At 45.8% G+C, this 16,604-nt stretch overlaps 2 pseudogenes; one reads left to right on the top strand and one right to left on the bottom strand.

Moving 5' to 3' along the window:
* Window positions 1-7,593: 7,593 nt before the first annotated feature.
* On the bottom strand, window positions 7,594-9,715 carry LOC136458927 (protein sym-1-like; annotated as a pseudogene).
* Window positions 9,716-12,094: 2,379 nt separating this feature from the next.
* LOC136458926 (probable WRKY transcription factor 65) lies at window positions 12,095-13,795 on the top strand (annotated as a pseudogene).
* The last annotated feature ends 2,809 nt before the right edge of the window (window positions 13,796-16,604 follow it).

Raw genomic sequence — 16,604 nt, 5'->3', positions numbered from 1 at the left:
GTCAAATATAGTTTAGGAAAGCTGGTTTTGCTACAATGCAAGTCAACCAACTTGCTGTGCAACTGCACCACGAAGGCAAATCTTACTTAACCTGCTTGGTAGTAAACTAGTCCCTAGTTTTGTGATTACTTGCAACTTGTGTTGCCCTCCAAGCCTCGCTAACATCCTTCTGCATCAATGGTTCTTCAATGCTGACATGCCTAAGGTATCTTTCATGCATTCTACCCAAGGGGTTGCCTCAGATACAACTCAGATAACTATTGCCGTTTGGATATGAGAATTCCCTTAAAAAAATGGTCGTTGAAAACGCTGAGTCAACAGAGTCAGCTATCACATTCACCGCTCACTCAACTGACTCAGGTAATACAGTATTGTTATCAGAGAAAGAGCACTGCACACATGGAACATTATGTAGCTTTCCATCAGTTGACATATGAGTGAGTGCACCGCTACAACTAGTTTGGATAATGGTTAACTAGCTTCTCATACCCTCAAAGGATGTTTACCCCATCTTTGTTCACCTCCTTTGCGAAAGGTTGTGCTCAAGCTACTTTTGTAGAGAACTGCTTTTCAAACCTTGGGAACAAATATAGCACCATTACAAGGAATATACGTCAACCGACTGTGATCTAGTGCAAAGTCCATAGGTCTATGTTATATCCACTAGGGAAGTAGATGTTACAAGTATTTAGTCTACGCTTGTATCATTCTTCGTACATCATGGACGAAGTACGTAGGATAGTGATATCTTGGATTCCTTCCAATGTAACAATGCTTTATGGACACCAACGAAAGAAATTCTTTAGACAATAACTTACGACGAAGAGCAAGTATTAGAAAGTGTCATGACCAAATTAGCCTCTCTAATGCTTCGAAGTTAAGTAGCCTAATGCTATCACTGATGTTGGAAACTGGATGACAAGTTTCTCTTCCCTTAAAAAGTCTTTCGCACCAAATCTCGGGACGTGATTCCTTTAAGGGGGGAGGGTTGTAACACCCCCGGTGTTTATCACCAGTTAAGCAATGGGTTTGAGCTCAAACATGACATGTCAAGTGGTAATCAAGGTGTCAAGGTCAAATCTACAGGATGGAGCTCTAACTTAAACTTGGGCCACGCAAAATTGCTTACATATGGACCCTTGTTAAGATTATGCAAGAGTAATGCTAAACATGCTTATTCCATGTACATTACATCCACATGCATCCATCTAGACCCGTGGAAAAGTTTCAAGAAGTTTGGAATCAAAAAGTCACATGAAATGATAAGTCATATCTTTGCATGAATTGCTTTATCAAGTGACTAGAAACATATGAAGTCAACCAAACCTTGTAACCTTGCTCAAACAACTCTAATTGAACTCTACAACAAAAGTTATGAAGGGTTCGTGTTGAGCGAAGGTGGAGAAAATGTCCGAAAATAATGGAAACCCTATATTTTGTAGCAGAAAGGACTTTGCGTTGACCATGAAATAAAGTTGACTTCTGAACCAGATATGAGGTTTGACCATAAATGAAAGTTGAAGAAAAGTTTGTGTATAACAAACTTTGTTAAAGGACCAAGTCATGATTTAGCTTCGAAATAGATCAAAACAGTGCTCAAAGTATAAGAGAAAAAGCTGAAATCAACCCGACCGTGTTTGCAGTCCGGATTTCACCGACATCGACGTTGACATCCCGCGTTCTCCAAATTTTGTTAAGCAACTTGAGTTAGTCCAAAAATAAAAGTTCAAGGTTATGTTATGGAGAAGAGGATGCAAAAGGTTGCACTAAGTTTGATCGAGTTTCGACCTCCGAAAGCGAGTTTCCGTGATTGCTGTTAACATATTGACACTATCATCTTGGAGCTTAATTATCTGCTGTTACATAGCTCAAATGGCCGGGCACCTTATATAGAAATTGTAGAGCATTATGTGGGCTGCAACTTTGCTTTTGGGCCCATGTCCAAATTTGGCCTGCAAATGGCCCAAATTGGCTCCCCACGCTGATCGCTTTGCTGCCCGCCACGTGCTCGGTATAACGCCTCAATGGGCGGCGCGTGTCCAGGGCGTGGCCGCCATGCGCAGAGCACTCCCGCCATGGCTGACACGCGTCCAAGCGCCGCGCCACACGCTGCCTCATGCCCTGCACTTCCTAGCTGAGCGCCCGAGCTGCCCAGCGCTCATTCGCTCGCCCTCCCATCGCCCTCTCGCTCCGACCGCGCACCTGCTCGCGTGCCAGTGCACGGCCGCCATGGCCGTCGCGGCCGAACTCCCTTGCGCCACTGTTCCTTCTCCTGCAGCTCTCCAGCGGCGCCACCGTGAATGCCTACGTCTTCGCGACCACCTCCCCAAGCCCTAGGCCGAGCCGTGACCAACGAGTGCTTGCCGTCGACGAAGCTGCCGCTGCCGGCAACGCTGGCCTGGCGAGGCTCTGTTGCGGCGCTGCTGCTGGCTCCAGCCGGCTAAGGCCAGGGCTAGGCATGGCCACGGCGGTCCACGGCCAAGCCCCAGCATGCCCCTCTGTGGCCGCCGACGCCCTCCAGCCGGTCGAGTTGGCCGCTGGCCGGCAACAGAGCGTGCTATGTGTCCGTCTGTGTGTTGGAGAAGAAGATGGACCTCGCGCGGCAATAAGGGAAAAGGCGTGGGGTTTTGTGAAGACTAGTGACTCCTGTGAACAGTGCCGAAAAGGATCAATGTGTTCGTATTTAATTTGTGTTTTCCGCAGGGGCCCCGATGCAAGATTTCAATTTCCTTGTTTTCTCTGGTTTTTACAGATTTGAATGCTACACTTTGAAAATCCGTATTAATTGGTATAAAAATCCTAAAATAACAAATGTGGACTTTTTGGAATCCTTGTGAAATTCTCTATGCACTAGATCTATAATATTACATGTTTTACTTTAAAGGTTTAGCTGTAAAAATAGATTTAGGAAGTTAGGTTCTTAATGCTAGTCATGTCTTGTTCTTTTTATAACTGCAGTTATTTTACTCAAATAAATGTGAAATTTTTATGGAGTGCTCATAAGGTTATTGTTGTTGTCTGGTAAAAATTTCAGAAGTGTAGGATTTATATTTTAAGAGTTATAAAAATAACAAATGTACTGTATTGCTTTGCTCCAACCCTGAATAGTCCTGCATGCTTGAATTATTTGGCTTAGTTAAGTTATGAATCATGACTTCATGATAATACATGAGTTGTAGTACTTTTATTAAGATTTTCAAAAAGCTAAATATCATGATTTTTGGTTAAGTAGATCTTGAGTTATACTTGCTTAAATATCAGTGGCTGTTTCTGCCCAAACTCTGACAGGGTTATCTTGTTGGTATTGTGGGGCCTTCTTAATTGTAGAATTTGCTTTAGGTGTTTACAACAAAGTTGTTTATAATTTGATAAGATTTCTAAAAAGTCTAGAACCACATTTATTGGATATGTATAACTCCATTTATAGCTGTTTAAAGTGGCATGTCAGTTTCTGTCTATGTTTTGGACAGAGATGCAATTATTGGATTAATTGACCCTTCTAACTGTAGAATCATCTTATGATGATAATAAGAAAGTTATAGATAACTCACCTAACTAGCTTGTGTTAAATTTTCATGGCAGGTGGCCAAGTAGTTTGTGAGTTATGACTATTCTAAGTTGGTCTTCAGAAATTGTAGCTTTCTCGAATTTCTGGACCAGCCTTGATAAATGTGCCTGTTTAACCTTGTTAACTTTGGAATCATGCTGATAGGTTTAAATATGAATTGTAGACAATTTCATAAGATTTCCAGAATGTCTTCTTGCAAGTCATTTGGATTTGTGTAACTTCAGTTATGCTTCTCTGAAGTTGCAATCAATTTTATGTCCATGTCTGGACAGGTCTGAAACATCTACATGTTTGACCTGTTTAACTTTGTAATTAGCTTTTTATGTAAACATCAATCTTGTAGACAATTTCTATGGATTTTCATAAAGTCTTAGATCATCCTTGTGGGATGTTTGTAGCTTAAGTTATGTTTGAAACAAGTGACTGTTTGCTGCTGTCCAAATCTGCTTGTATCTAGAATTGTTTGCTTCTACTTGCTCTTGTTTGTATGATTGCAAATGGTTATCTTTGACACCTAGAGTTAAGGTAGCAGGCCTAAAATGTTTTGCTAAATTGTGAAGTACTTGATCATGTATAGCTAGCTGGTTGTATGACATGCTTATGTGTGTATAGTGTAACATATGCTTGTTTAGTATGCTTGTTGCATTCCTTCATGTGTATTCTTTATGTTCATGCATCTGCATCTATGCATCTCATCCTAGGTACGCTAGGTACAGCACGTGGACGTGGAGCGCATGATGTGGAGACAGACGATGGTGTAACGGTGGGCTGTCCAGAAGATGGAAGAACCCCTGAATGCAAGTGCTAGGACCTGAGATGTCACCAGGACGGTGCAACCTAACTGAACTGACTTGTATCGGATCCCAGGCAAGCCCCGGAGCATTCTAAGCCTCCTATGTTTTTACAAAGATCTTGAGTATCTTTTATTGTTGATGATGCATTAAGTATAGGAATTGGTTGGAACCAATTGTTGCATTATATCCTTACCTTGTCCAGATAAAATCCTATGAACCCTAATTAAGTGTAGGATCGAATGATGCTTAGCTATGCTTAGACCGGTAGAAGTCGGGTGATTTCCTGTCACATGCGAGATGTAGGATGAGCTCCGGTCACGGTTGGCTATAATTGCTATCATGGAAAAGAACCATGTGTTAATAATGAAAAGAGACCGGATGGGATGATGGTAGTGCAGCAACAAGGCATAGAGGTCTTGGATGTGAATCTATCCCCGTCTGTGTCATTTAAGGACCAATTCGCTGTACGTCCTCATGTCATGTTGAACGCATGCCTATCACTTAGTTGGCCGGATAATTCGTTCCGACCGCGAAGCCGAGTAGCTCAACTCAGGCCGGAAGACCGAGAAGTGAAAGTGCGCACCCTGGCGGTAGTAAGGATGTGCGGGGAGCTATTGGCGTAAGTCCGAGGTGAGATTGACCACCTGGCAGAGTGGACTCTCTGAGGGTGCGGCGCTGCTCGGAGCCGCGATTCCTGAGATGTACCAAAGGTGACCCGAGGAAACCCTTGATCAGGTGGATTGGGTGAGTGTTAGGAATACCCCTCCAGCTGGATAGGAATCGATTCGAATCGCCGTCTCTCCCGGATAGTGAGAACTTGACTAAGCAGCGGCAACGTAGACTCACTAAATTTAATGATATGGTTAAATGATGATGATGATGATGACTATGATAATGAGCCATGAATTACCTGATATGGTTATTATTGTTTGCAACTTAATTAAGTGATTGATTAGTATAGGTGCTAATATAGATGGTAGGTAATGGCTAAAAGTCGCTGCTAGTATAGGCGGATAATGATTATGATTACTCAAGCTTTTATGCAAAAAGGTTGTCAGCTCAGCTCCATCAAATAAAGCCTTGCATAATCCTTGGTGTCACTTTATTTCTGGTTTACAACGGGTAAGTCTGGCTGAGTACATTCGAGTACTCAGGGTTTATCCCACCATGTTGCAGGTGAAGTTCTCGGCCTATTGAAGATGGTGGATAACCGTCGGTGGGCTCGGTGATTCTATACTTACTTCTCATCTATATGCTTTTGTCGAATGATGTCACTTATGCTAGCAATATATTTGGAACTTATATTAATGTAATCATTGGAAAGCTGTGTTGTTTTCACTAAGCGGTTTTAAAACTAAAACTTGTACTATTATTTGTGAATCCATTTGTAATATTATTTTCCGCTGCAACCCTGTGTATGTGATGTGTATTTGCTTAATCCCACGATCTTGGTTGTGATGTTGATTTACCGAGGTCTTTCGGGACACTCGGCGGACTACCGGGTTTATATGAGTGAAAGTATGCGCGTGTCAACGTGTTAGCGGGGACAGCCGTACTTGATCTTGTATAAATTGGGCGGTTCTGTTACATTCCACGTGGCACTTGTGTGGAGCGGTTTTGACACTTTAACTAATGGTTTAAAGAATTCTGATGATTTTCATTCCACATAGCATTTGTGTGGAGCGGCTTTGGTACGTCAACTAATGGTTTAAAAATTGAACTTTTATGATAGTTGAAGGTCGAAATCTAGACATCATCTTAAAAAATCATGTTACTTGGAAAAATATTTTTCCAATATATTTTCTTAAGTCCGTTTAAATTTTATCCTAAGTAATACCTTTTTCTATTTTTGAAAATGAATGTCTAAAATTGTAATAGAGCTGATAGCAACTTTTTTTAATCATGCATGATTTCTATAATATAAAAGTGATGTTATTAGATGCATACTAGAAAATACTTGTTTATTTTTGTATCACATAGATGCTATATTAATAGAGTAGTTGTTGATTGAAGTGGTATTAGAGTCATACTGTCAAAACAACTCCACAGAGGCACCATGTGGGATGAAAACCATGACAAAATTACTTTGGAGTTGTCTTTCATCCAGCTTCGATAGTTGTGGCACGTCCATTGTCCAGTTTTATAGTTTAGGATTGAACATCAGACCAAAATGATAGTTGAAGTTTGAAAAATAGGCTTCATCTAAAATAGAATAATAGGTCCACATGCCACTCTCGCGTTCTCACCATTCTCTTCTCCTTTCTTCCTAAAAACCAAAGAAGACAAGAGTTCTCGCCCTTCCCCGTCTATGATATTATAGCCACAGGAGCGAGAGAGAAGATAGTTTTTACTTTTTAAAAAAAGGAAATTCTCATGGCATTCATGATCCAATCCAATTCACCGTCCTCGTGTTTGATGTATTAAAACCATCACCATGCCACTTCAGGCCAGGGGTGGATCCAAAACGGGGCTGCGCCCCGGGCTGAGCTGCTGATTCACGTTCAAAACAGTCTGATCTGGCGTCCTAGGCCTCATTTTGTCTAATTAAGATAATAGTTTTTTAGGCTAAACACCACATATGTTAAAGGGGCTAAATGGACTCGCCCCGGGCTGCAGCCCGGGCCCTGGACCCACCCCTGCTTCAGGCCAAACCAACTTGAAACTGAACCAGGGAGGTAAAGTAAACGGTAATGGCCCTGTTTTTCAGCACTCTTTAGCAGTACTTTTTAGCGAAGAAACATTGTTTTTCTCTCACAACAAATCAACGTCAGCCAAATTTCAGCAAACTAAGCCAATGATAGAATGATAGTCTGAGGTCAAGTGTCTGGTTTTACGACGGAGGAAGGATCAGACTCCAATAACAGTTGAATGCTGTAGACTGTCAGGCTTGCCTTTGTAGCTACCTGTAGCACCTCTCTCTCTCTCTCTCTCTCTCTCTCTCTCTCTCAGTGTAGGCTTGTGACTTGTGAGAGAAATATGGCTGCCTCTTGGCCTGGTGGGTCAGCTGACCCAAGTGCACAGTAAGCTCGTGGATTGCATGTTAGCAGGTACAGTGACAAGAATTTAGTGGCCTTGCAAATAGAAAGCCTTGTTAAAGTTCTGGCACTGACGTGGAAATGCTAGTATGAATGGCATAGGAGGCCGCTAAATTGGCTTATAGTGTTCAAGTTTACGCGGCAGAGAGATCATGAATATACTTTTGATTTTTGGAGGAATAGAGAACAGCCAGTAAAACAAGCAATGCATCGGGAGACACCCGAAGGTTCTTAGTCTGGTGCTTGCTCGGTGTTCGGCACGCCAAACCTTGCAGTAAATAATCCACTACATCACAAGGACTGTCCAAAGATAGACCTTATGCTCATCAACATCTGAGTAAGGCCTCACAGTAATGTCACTACATCACAAGGACTGTCCAAAGATAGACCTTACAACACTGTTATGCCTGCTGAAACTAACTCCTTCAGATGCTCCTCTGTTTAATGAATCCAACCAGCCTGAGCAAAATTACATACATTTTGCACCCTCTATCAGAGTATGAGGAACCATGTCAGATTGTTCAGCAGAAAGTTTCAGATAGGTAGGCAACTGTGCATGAAATGATCCACGTCAGGTGACCAAAGAAATTAGTTTACATGGTGTCAAACGTCAACAAGTGCAGGTACTATCAGCCAAGTTGTTCACTAATTAAAAATTTAAACCGAGGCAATAGAAGTTTATAGGTTGAAGATTGAGTTGGGTAAAGACCAACCTGACAACTGGAGGTTTCATTTGCTCATTGTGGTCGACAGATAAAAGTTCCAAAAAATGGAACAAGAGGACATGAAGGCGACACGAGCAGCCAAGGGAATAACCCTGGTACGCACATAAAAAAACTAGCATAAAAACCAGTTGCATTGCTCTAATGGATTAAGCAGTGATTAAAAAGGCACCCAGTTTATTCAACCATAGCCATGATTAGAAACATCTGAGATGAATATGAAAAATGACAAGCTAAGTATCCTTACCCAAAGTTGACAATTGATACAGGAATCCAAAACTTAAACCCTGTGATATCCATAACAGAGTGAAACATATAATAGTATCAGTTATTTCTGCTAAAGTTGTTCAGATATAATACATTCAGGCAGAAGGATTACCATATAGAAGCGTAGGAAGCGCATCATTCTGATATTTGGATGGGAGTTCGGAAAGTTTCCCCAACCATAAGTTGTTCCAAGCAAATATTACAGCAATAACACAAGGACCAAGCACGATCTGGTTCAGGATGACCTGAAATGACAAATAGTTATAAGAAAAAGGATGCTTTGCATTAAAAAACTTAAATAGCCCAGCGCATTAGGCTACCAAAGGAGAAACAAAGCGTACCTTAGCAGACAAATTTACAAACGTCTGCTTGGGCATGCACCGATCAAGGAGCTGATACCATGCGTATGAACCTGGACCATAAAGAAGAAGTCCATAGGAAGCCATACGAAGCGCACGAATCCAATCATGGTTCAGCAATATGTCTGGTATGAGTTCCTGAAACAAGCACCTCGATAGATATCAAAATCACAATATGATGTGCTGCACAAGCATTCATTAGAATGCCCAATGCTACAATGCCAGCACCATATATACTATCCAAAAGTTTGATTTGGTAGTGTTGGATCACACGCGCACTGCACAATGCACATACTTGAGCATTACAATTTAATCTGCATTTGAAGGTAAAAAATACTGAAGTGGAATAGCGTTGAGGTGGCAGTCTGCTATGGTCTCAAGATACAGTCATACAAAACCAAAATCTATATGGATTTACAAAACCAAAATCTATATGGATTTAATTTGCTCTCATGCTTTCCACTCCCTCCCCTCCGTTCCAAACTATAGGAGTAAAAGCAATGACATCTTATAATTTGGAACGGATGGGGTATTAAAAAACACTACCAAGTCGGCTAAGCATTCAAGGCATAAGGTGCACGATAAAGGCGATGGGTGACCTTGGTGTCAGGAGTCGGGACAGCATCGTCGGCGGTCGACGATGCGGCCGCGGACTTGCGCGATGGTGTCGCCGGTGAAGGTAAGAGAGGCCGCCGTGACAGCCTGCCTGAAGGGGAATTCGATGGGCCAGCCGCGGCCCTGCTCGATGGACTCCGAGGAGGAGGACGACGAGAGCGGCTCCCGCGGGGGACCGCGGCGGCGGCCACGGGGGTCAGTGTTGCGGCGACCGCGGCGGCGGGAGTCGGACTTGCGGCGGAGAGAGGGAAGGTTCCACCACCACTCCCCGCCGTTCCCTATGGCCTTCATGTTGGCGACGCGGCGGCGGCGGCGTGAGAGGGTGCTGAGTGCTCACCGCTCGAATCGAAGCATGAGGCAGAGCGCGGAGCTGCGCTTGAGGAGGGGAGGCTCCGAGAGTGTTGAAAGGCTCCGAATCCTCCGGGGGTCAGTGTCCCTGCAGGTGGGCCGCGACGTCAACGTGGGCTGGTGGGCAGGGACACTGACCATCAAACGGCCTTTTTCTTTAATTTTCTTATATAGGCTTCAAAACGGCCCTTGGCATCTCTGAGAAGACACCCACAACCTTGTACTAACGGCCCAAGTTGGATGGGCTGCTTACGTTTCCACGGTCTCGCCCGAAAGGCTTTCCGTTCGGCCTTCTCAGGCACAAATGGCTTCCTGTCTCCGCTCAAAAAATAAAGAAAAAAGACTTCCTGTCGACCTGTCCTTCGCTGCACTGCCTCTGAACTTTTAAGAAAAAGGATAGACGGCCTTCGAATTAGATGATCATTATAATTTCATCTCATCAAAGATGATAAATATAGTTCCATAGACTACAGGTGAAAGCACTTCAATCTTATGTGCTAGTCTAGATACTAGATGGATGTACTAAATCTCATAGTAGTTCATAGAGCGAAGCAAATAGTTCAGACATAAACTAGAAGACCTTGTCCCATGATGCCCTCCACTTTGAGGGCTTGAGCAGTTGAGAGTCTATGGATCAAACAGCCCCAGATTGCGCTGATGGTATTGCTAAAACTATTCATACAGACATGCATGCTGCATTCTGCTGGTGACCAGCTTAACATATGCCACAATCATTTTCTGTTTCCTTTTTCTATTTCAAAACACCAGCTGTTCCCGCGTTCCCATCCGATGCTAGGGAAGTTTTGAGCAGGCCAAGAAGTTGCACTACACCCTCTCTTCCGATCCCTAGATAAACTAACCTGTGGTTGAGCTTTTTGTCAAACGGGATGGAGTTTTATATGGGAGCAGAGGTAGCGGTGACTGGTGAAGTGGTGAGCGAGACGAGATGCAGCTGGTGCTGCCTGCTGGTGTGATGCCGCTGCCACCTCATGATTGAGGCCTCGGTTGAACAAGTCATCAGTTCCATAAAAAAAACAAGTCATCAGGACTCACAAGTTAGGATGGATGACAACATCCGAGGAATAAAGAAATTCAGCAGCCGAGAAGGATTGTGATGCCATAACTGAACAGATTAACGATTGAATAATCCCGTCAGAGCACGATCGAAGAATTCGCAAAACAAACAAACCAAAAAAAAAAGGATGGCTTCGTGTTGCAGTGGATGTATGGAACGCGTGATGTCTATTTCCATGCAAGAATTTGCGCAAGGCTGTTCACCATTGGACGATGATGATGATGGCTGCGGTTGGATTTATTGGACCTGTCAAACACGAAGCTGCTAAGGAATATGTCTGACATGACGTCCTACCGTCCTGGGAATGGGATTCGGCTTTCGGCCTTCAGTTCGTTCCCAGCATCCAAAGGTTAATATGACCCAGGCCAGAATATCATATCATATCTAGACTCTCCTAGAGGAAGTAATCGACATGTAAAATTCTGAAGAAAATGGTACTGGCTGCTGGTAGCGAAGTTGTTGTTGTTTCTTGCCCAAGCAATGGGGATAACGACAAGTCCTGTCCTGAATTACCACGACCTTACTCATGTCTCTTAGGCTGTCCGCACCGCTGCGCGCTAAACGGCCCTGTATCGGGTACGCGCGCCTGTAAACGCTGCACCGCGCGTCTGTACCGCGCATGCGCGCGTAGCGGCCGGCTACGCGAGCGCTATTTCCAGAGGCCGGCTGTTCACATGCCAAAACACTGTAGCGAGAGTGAGAGAGAGTTGGGGAGAGAGAGAAAGGGGGAGGGAGGAGAATAAAATATGAAATAGTGGGTATAGAGTATAGGATAGAGATAACACGGGTGCGGGAGAAATTGGTATAGAGTAGAGAATCTCGATGACTAGGATAGAATATTCCTTTTTAGAGATGAAAATAGAGGTGGACGAGTGTGGATAGCCTTAGCTTGGACGCATCTGCCGAAATATCGCACGCCTCTATAATCTAGATTCTTTTATTTATAGGAGTAGGCGGCAAAAGAATTCCGGCGTATGTAGTTGTCAATGTAACCCTCGATAGAAACGCGTGGGATGGTGATGGGATCTGCCGGGCTCCGGCTCTGAAATGAGTTGCCACTGCGATGCACGTCTCAGTTACAGTCACTGTTGCAGCGCGTGGGCATGACGGCGAACCGAAGCTGCTGCTGATTTCTTCCTCGGTTTGAAACCACGCACGTCTGCTATTACACACCAACCACTCCAATGCATAATATGCGTACGGTGATTAATTAATAAGATAACTAATACTGCCTCTCGTCTAATTCCCGATCGATCCAAGGAATAAGCAAAGCAACCGCTGACAGATGAGGGACGATGATCGATCATCAAGACACGGGCATGGATGGACATGGGGATGGATAGCTGGGGAGATGTCGCCGTCGCACGCTCGCGCTCGTCTTCTCAAGCAGCTTGTCTGGCTGTCTCTCCTCTTTGTTTAAGTTCCCCGCGGTCTCCAAGCCTAGCTCAGCCAGCGTGCGCGCCCACAAAAACCCACGTCCTCCCCGCCAATCACACCGCACGAACCCAGGACGCGACACCGTCAGTCACCGCGACGTACGTAGCCTCCCTCGTGGTACTAGTTTAGCTCGATCACTTCCACACCGCACCGCCGTTGCGTTTCTTTATATCCCGCGGAGGATAAGCTGCCTCGGGGCAGCTGGTGACATCGGATTCGGATCAGGCCGAGAACTGCTCCGGCAAACCTGCCGCGCCCCGTCCCGGCCGTTGTCTTGTCTGCTGTCTCCACTCCAGCCGATCACGCCGCGCGCGCGCGCTTTCTTCCTCTCTGGGGCTGGCCGGGCAAATGGACGGCGAGTGGAGCGACGGGGCGGCGGCGTCCTCGCCGACGGTGTCCGGCGGCGAGAGCAAGGCTGGCGCTGCTGGTGGCAGTTTCGTCGTCGGCTGATTGCCCAGGGTCGCCGGTGTCGCCTGCGCCACCGTCGACGTCGCCAGCTGCTGCTACCGGTACCGGGAGGAGGCGGTCGGCGAACAAGCGGGTGGTGACCGTGCCGCTGGCCGACGTCAGCGGGCCTCGGCCCAAGGGCGTCGGCGAGGGCAACACGCCGACGGACTCGTGGGCGTGGCGGAAGTACGGCCAGAAGCCCATCAAGGGCTCGCCTTTTCCGAGGTACACGGCACGTACTAAAAGCAATCAATCATCATGCATCCATAGTTACATGATCGCCCCGTGTTCTTCGAGTTCTTGTGGATGCAGCCACTCTAGATTTTTTTAATTTTTTCTTATCTGGATTTCGGTTTTGTCGTTCGGAGCAGGGCTTACTACAGGTGCAGCAGCTCCAAGGGGTGCCCGGCGAGGAAGCAGGTGGAACGGAGCCGGGACCGAGCCGGACAAGGTGATCGTCACGTACTCGTTCGAGCACAGCCACTCCAACGCCGTGGCGAGGGCGCAGAACCGCCAGGCCCCGAAGCCAAAGGCGGCCCAGCAGCAGCCAGTCCCGCCGGAGCCGGCGGAGTCCCCGTCATCCGGCAGCCACGACGTCACGCCTGCTGCTGCAGCCGAGACCGAGGTCGTTGGCGCGGCGGCCGCCGTCGAGGTGCACGACGAGTTCAGGTGGCTCTACGATGGCGTGTCCGTCACCTCCTCGGCGTCGCCCTCGGACGTCGAGGTGGCGGACGAGATGCTGTACGGGGCGACGATGTTCTACGGCGCCGCCGCCCCGCCCGCCGCGCCCCTCCCCGACGAGTTCGGCGACGTCGGCGGGCTGTTCGACTACGGGGAAGGGGGCGAGGAGGACGCCATGTTCGCGGGTCTCGGCGAGCTGCCCGAGTGCGCCATGGTGTTCCGGCGGCACGCCGGCGACGGGCTTCCGGTGGCGGGCGGGGTGAAGTGAGGTGAATTGAAGGTCGAGCAGCCGGCGGAGCAGCACAGCAGGCCTGGCCTGACACTGTGGGGCAGGCTGGCCGGACTCCAATAAAACCAGATAAACTCGTGTAGAGCTCCTTGATCTATCTACTTTTGGCTTGTTCCTCTGTTCCCCCTTGTCATCACCTAGCTTTTCTTTCATCCTTCTCTCATTGGTTGTTTATACACAGACACAGACACAGACACGGTAGCGCGTAGAAAAACTTGAGGCATTTTGGCATTTGCACAGAGTTGATTCGATGGGCATGAGGGGTTTGAGAAGGACACACAGATCTTTCTTGCCAATGGTTTGGTTGAACCATTTTGTTTTCTGTACAAGATTGGGTACGTTCAAGCACGAGAGCCAGACAGAGAGAATTGGTAAACATTGTTTCAATCAAACCAACGTTGCCTAGCTAGGTCACTGACATGTGGGACAGGCCCGACACGGACTCAAATAGAACCGGATAAACTCATGTAGAGCTCCTCTTTGATCTATCTACTTTTGGCTGCTTGTTCTCTTCCCTGTTGTCCCCTAGCCATCCTTCTTTGATTGGTTGTTTATACACAGACACGGTAGCACATGGTAGAATAACAAACTTAAGGCATTTTTTAGTTGCACAGAGTTTTTTTGTTTTTTTTGGAAAGATCTAGTTTCGTAGCTTTGATTTATAATAAGGAGAATGAAGCAACCGTCATTACATGCACGAGGAGAGCTACTCCCCACAACCTAAGCTGCGAGGAGTTTAAGAAGTTGCACCGAGTTGATCCGGTGGGGATGAGGAGATTGAGAAGACCACACACACACACACACACACACACACACACACACACACACACACACACACACACATATTGTCAATGGTTTGGTTGAAGCATTTTGTTTCCTGTGCAAGATTGGGTACGTTCAACCACGAGAGCGAGAGAGAATTAAACATTGTTTCAATCAATTCAAACCAACGCTGCCAGCCTAGCTAGGTCACTGTCGTGTCCTGCGCAAATGGATAATAATAATGTAACATCGAATTCTTCATGACAGCGGGAATTAGCAAAGGGCTTGTTAGTCCCAGCACTTTCGTGCCAGAGGTAGGTTCTATGCAAGTCTTCAAAAAGGACACTGTCACCACCGATCGGCGTCCCGACAACAGAGCTGAGCGAGCATGCGTTTCGTTGCTGTGCTGCACTGGCACACGACGATGACGCCACGGCGGCGGTGTGAACTCTGCCTCTCGACATGCACCTTTCCTTCTTCTCGCGCGTTCGCCGTGTTGCCGTCGACGAGCCGAGCGCATGCCTGACTCTGACACTGACACTGACAGCAACGCGGCGATATCTCTATAGTCTAAAGGGTTGACTGGATCTCTCTCCGCCAATGTGCACGCACGTCGGCGACTCTTGCGCCCGCCCGTCGCTAGCCAAGTACCGCGCCACTTGATCCGAGATGGCTTTGACCGAGCGCGCCCGGGATCGCGACGTGCCCCGGCAAGTTGCTTCGTCGGGAAGGGGAGAGGGTGGTGGCGCGCGCGTGGCAAATTATATACGGCGGCGTCGCGCGGGCACGAGGAGTTAACAATCCCCTGAGTAAACGCTAGCTGCCGCCCTCGTTTTGTTTTGTCTCGCTGCATTATAATTTTGTTATTATCTTGTAGTAGTAGTAGTAGTAGTATATGGATCAGATGCACATATTATATCTGGTAGTAGTATCTCACATGCAGATGCTATGTGCCGTACAGAATACAGATCATATGTGCTGCAAACGAGCACCTACACCTACATCTACACGACTACACGGCTACTACTACACAGCACACACCTATGGGTATGCCGGAATGCATTGGTGTCGAAGTCAGAATCTCCTTACAACTAAAAAAGACTATTTTTTTGGTGTGGTTTTTTTTTTGGGTCGTTCCTCCGTTCCGGTCATGCGATGTCCCGCGCGATAGGAAAAGAAACTGTTATCCCTGCGATTCTCGCATGCTTTTAAGAAAACAAATCGATCACCTGAGGCCACATGCATGAAAGGAAACAATAATCATGCACGGAAGAAAATAATTGGCAAAGATCAAGCAAGACTCCTCCTTTCCGGCCATGCGATACCCCGCACGATAGAAAAAGAAACTGTCATCCCTGCGATCCTCCGTCTGCTTTGAAGGAAACAAATCGATCACCTGATGCCATATGCATGGAAGGAAACAATAATCATGCATGGAAGGAAACAATTGACAAAGATCAAGCAAGACGGCTCAATGAGGTTGGCCTTTACTTTTAGTGTTTTCAGTATGTTGACCTGAAATTAAAAAGTGGCTGCTCCTTGAGAACATCAGTGATGCCAAATAAAAGATGTGCATGGTATATATGGTGAGACTGGTGAACCTTCTACAATTTCCTAAACGAATATTCCCGCCATTCGTATATAGGTCCATTCCCCTACATTTCTTCCTGCTTCAATTAGCATATAATATGAAAGTATTATTGTATTCATCACGACTTTCAGTTGACTACTCCCATTAGTATATACTTCATCTGCCCCAAAATATAAGTCGTTATGGGATGTGTGCAGATCAAACTTTCTCAACTTTGACTAGGTTTGTAAAAATTACGTGCAACATTTATATCTCTAAATAAGTTTATTATGAAAATATATTCAATGGTCTATGTAATGATACAAATTATGTATTATAAATATTAATATTCTTTTATATACAATTGGTCAAAGTTAAAAAGTTGACTTCTTGGGAAGCGAGAATGAATTCCATTTTGGGACACGGGGAGTATATGAAAGCAGTGTTGAAAATATTTTAACAATCAAGTTCGTCTCTGTCTGGTTGGTAAGCTTAGACATCATAATGGCATCAAAAATTTTGACTCTCATGAACACCCTCATGGATCAGTGCAAAGCATCTCAATCCTATAACATACACAAATAGCAACCTTAAAGTTATGATATTTTCAAAGGGTGAACAATAAAGACCATCTT

This window comes from Miscanthus floridulus, chromosome 6, assembly GCF_019320115.1.
Source record: "Miscanthus floridulus cultivar M001 chromosome 6, ASM1932011v1, whole genome shotgun sequence".
Lineage (NCBI taxonomy): Eukaryota > Viridiplantae > Streptophyta > Magnoliopsida > Poales > Poaceae > Miscanthus > Miscanthus floridulus.
The sequence above is the reverse complement of the archived record's forward strand: the minus strand, read 5'-3'. Positions and strand labels throughout refer to the sequence as shown.